A 4,244-nucleotide genomic window follows, 5' to 3' on the forward strand; every position below is an offset into this window, starting at 1 on the left:
GAGTAGGGGGGAGGCGGTGGTGTCAGAGCGCCGAGCTGGGGGCCGCGTGGAAGGCCTGGTGTGCCGCTGGTCGATGCCCGAGAAGTGCTGGAAGTGGAGCGCGGGGAATCGGCATTGTATAGGCGTGTACAACCCCGGTCCAGGGATTGTGGCCGGTGCCCCATGGTGGCGAGGGAAGTTGCTGCTGCTTGCCACCACCACGCTGCTGTCCACCGCCATTGTTGCTGCAGTTTTCACGGCCACGACGACCACCACAGCCGTGCCGGTCGTCCTGGTTCTGCTGCTGTTGTTGGGGCGGGGGCACCGGCGCCGGAGGCCGAGGTGGATGGGAGCCGTAGGAGGCGCCGCAGGGCGTGTCGTAGCCACCCGCACCTGCGGCTGCTGGAGGCACCGGTGGGCGAGGCTGCGGAAGTAGCGAGGCACCGTGGCCCTCGGCAGGAGGTGTTGATGTAGACTCACCGTGGGAGTAGCCGGCGGCGAAGGCGGTATGAACCGCACAAGCCCGCAGGTTCTTCAGGCGACGCTGCTCAAGAGGTAGATAGGCCACCGCCCGTTCATAAGTAAGATTGGACGTGGCATTACCGAGATCTTCATTGAGGCCGGCGGTAAGGGTGGAGAGGAGGTGCTGGTCTCCAACCTTGAAGCCAACGTTGTTGAGCTCGTCGGAGAGAGTCTTGAGGCGCATGCAGTAGGCATCGATGGAGGAGTCGTTTTGGTGGCAACTAAAAAACTCCTGCTGCAAGAAGACGATCCGTTGGAGCTTGTTGTCGGTGAAGAGGCCGACGATCTTCGTCCACACCGTGTAGGCAACATCACCGTCGCGAACAACAGTGTGAAAGATGTCCTTGCACACGGTGAGGAAGAGCCACCAGATGATGGTGGCGTAAACTGCCATCCAATCCTCATCGCGACGCATGGCGAGGAAGTCAGTGGTGCCGTCGATGTGGTCACGGAGGTTGTACTCACGGAAGAGGAGTTTGAAATAGGTTTTCCATGCATAGAAGTTGGCCTCCGTGTGGGATAGCTTGATCGGAACGCGATCGAAGATCGGAATGTCACGGATTTACGCAGGGTTGGGGAGAGAGCCGTCCTCGCAGGAAGAGGCGAATGGGTTGCTGCGGTGGGAGAGGCTCGAGTGAGACATGGCAGCGATGGATGAGCGGCGCAGCTAGAAGGCAAAAGCAGCATGGCTGGGTGCTAGGGCAGAAGCGACGCACGACTTTGAGGAAAACGGCGGCTCGGCTAGAGATACAAAAGCAGCGCGGGGCGTGGCTGGAAGCAAGGGAGCAGCGCAGCTGGTTGGGACGCGAGGTGCGGCGGCGACTAGGGCGCGCTGGGGAGAGGCGCAGCAGCAGCTAGAGCGGCGGCAGAAAGAGGTAAGGCGCGGCGGCAGCTAGGGTTGCAGGGCGCGCGAGGGTAGACCGAGTTAGGCTGATACCATGTAGGAGATTAGAGGATTGATGCAGCTCACGATATATTGATCCGGTGCTATGCACGTATATATATAGGTACAAGGGTAGCCACGTCCACAACTACACAAGGGAGGAGGACGGCTTGTGGTACAGGAAATATACATGCATTATACATATCTCAACACATGTACGTGCAACTATAATCATGAAGACCAAGGCTGGAGCTAGTTTTTGGAGATAGAGAAATGCGGATCAGCTTTCGGCGGCGACTGACTCTGGCGCCTTGTTGGTCGCCGACGCTGCCGGGCAAATCAGGCTCCCGGTTCTCCTGCCTTGGTTCTTCCGACGCGAAGGAGACGACGCAAACGGGCCACGACTCGTCCCTCGACAACTCTTCTATTTTGTCTACTGCACTTCGCCGGAGGAAAACGGACGACGAGTTGGCAGGCGAGTTCTGGGCGGACATCGGCTACCCTACTCCAGCGTCTAGGGTTTGGGAGGCACCTTCGACTCGACGGGCAGGTGAGGTATCTTCTGTTTGCAGGTCGGACATGATCGAAGAACCATCACCGGTCTCGGTGGAGGGCACGGCGGCCTCCTCCTCGAATGTGTCAGGGATGGCTGCATCTCCCTCCCGCGGCGTCTCCGGGGTTCCCGGCCGATCGAGGCCTCCGATGAAGCCTTGGATCGGCCCGGTTCTGCCACCTCGGTTGTCACCGCCAGGAATGCTCGGTGATCTACTGCCGCGAGCTTGTCTCGGCGATGGAGGAATCCCGCCGGAGTTATGTGGGCCTTCGTCGCCCTCGGGCCAACACAACGGGCCGTCACGACGGTCGCCATTCCAGATCCGACATTGGAAGATGCACCAGGTCTGCAGGCGTATCCTGAGCGTCCGCTTCGGATGGTTGATCTTGGTCGTTGGCTTGGACATAAGTGGAACAAGAAAGTGCAGGGGGTGTACCCTAATTTCAATTGCACCTTGGCTACCGTCGTCGCCTCTCCAACGATGATGTGCAACTTCCCTTCCGCGCCGCTGGGCACCACCACCGGCAACCAGCCCTTGCAGCCTCCAACTTCTTCCCAAACGGCTTCTTCTCCGATGGGTGGCGCTCCTGGCTTCGCTCCGGGTGTATATGCACCGGTGCAGGCCGTGTGGCCGTATGTGACACCGGGTGGCTTCGTGCCGCCGCAGCAGCCTCATGTACAAAAACAGCCCCTGCAGTAGTCCTTGGCGTATCAAGCTCACTTTCAGCAGCCGTTCTTCGCTACCCTGGGTCAGTTCGTGCAACAACAGTCGTTGCTTCTTCAACCGACGGGTGGCTATGCACAGCAGCAATAACAAATGGTAATGTTTCAGTCTATGCAACACATCGGTAGAGCCGGCACGCAGGTGGCGGCCGGCTTCAACGCCCGCATGCCATAAAACCCAGCCGCCGCCGGTGTTCATGCAGCCGCACGCCCTCGGAAGCCAAAGGGCGGCAAGGGTGGTCGTCACAAAACTCATCAAGGAGTAGTTGCACCACCTACCACTAATCCATCGGCGGCCCCTATGATGCTGCCATTGGTGCAGGTGCCCGCTTCTTTGTCTATGATAGCAGTGGTTTATGGGTGGAACTCTCCTTTGCAGTTCAGCTCGTTGCAACAACAGCCTACGATACAACTTTCAGGGGCAGCCGAGGTGACACCTAATCCTAAGAAGGTATGGTGCTCGAAGTGTCAATCTTGAGGGCACACTTATGATGACTGCGAGACACAATAGTACAGTTTTATTTGTGACAAGATTAATCACCCGATGACCATGCGGCGTTGCCCTGCTCTCAAGATGCCGAAGCCGGTGGCGATATTATGTGGTTATGTAACTAAAAATGTGGCTTTCTTCCAGATGCCTGACAATGTCTGCAGGGAGGATCTTGCACCACAGGATTCACTGACGGGCGTTGGTCTCTATTTCTGGTGGCTCTATCAATCCTAGTATCGTGGAGGCAGAGGTTGCTAAGATTGCTCATTACCAGCAGCAGTGGATGTGGGAGGCCATACCGCATGGCAAGGACACTTTTCTGATGTCCATTTCCGACTGAGGAGGTTCTACAGAGGGTGACTAGCTTCACAGTTTTCATCAAATCTCACAATGTCACTATCGAGTTTAATCCTTGGAAGTTAGAGAAGATACCACACTGTTTCAAGCTAATTCCTATCTGGGTTCATGTGCATGGGGTCCCTCACGCTCTCCGACACTTCTTGGGGCTTTGGGCAGTCTGCTCGGTGATTGGTGCTACTCTCGATGTTGATCTTCTCTGTTTGCGCCGGAAAGGAATTGCTCGTATCCAGGTAGCGTATTGAACCTTGATGCTTTCAAAAGTAGCACAATTGGTTCTCTTTGTTGAGACGTTGTGGTTTAAAGGAATGGTTATGAGTTCTGGTACAGTCTTGAAGAATCAGACTTCCGCGTTGATAGTGACTTTGTGCCTCGAGTCTGGGAGGACGTCGATGATCCAGGGGGCGACAAGGGGCATGACTGGGAGCACACATCGAGGACCAATGATCCAAGCAAGAGGTCCAAACCCACTTCATCATCCACCAACTCTTCGGACCCTACTTCCTCGGGTGGTGTGGTGCCCATGCAGATGGTCATTGCCGTCACACCTTCGAACCCTCTGCTTCATCATCATTAAAGGGGTCTACTCCATCGGGGCCGGCTACTTCGTCTAAGGATGCTCCTCCTACGACGCCGGCGCCCCGGCCCTCGAAGCCGCCATTTTCGACTCGCTGGTCGCCACCACCTAACCCCCACGTGGGGAGTCATGTGTGCACCTTACCGTAGGAGAGCGCTCC

The sequence above is a fragment of the Triticum dicoccoides genome, chromosome 2B (assembly GCF_002162155.2).
Source record: "Triticum dicoccoides isolate Atlit2015 ecotype Zavitan chromosome 2B, WEW_v2.0, whole genome shotgun sequence".
Taxonomy (NCBI): Eukaryota; Viridiplantae; Streptophyta; class Magnoliopsida; order Poales; family Poaceae; genus Triticum; species Triticum dicoccoides.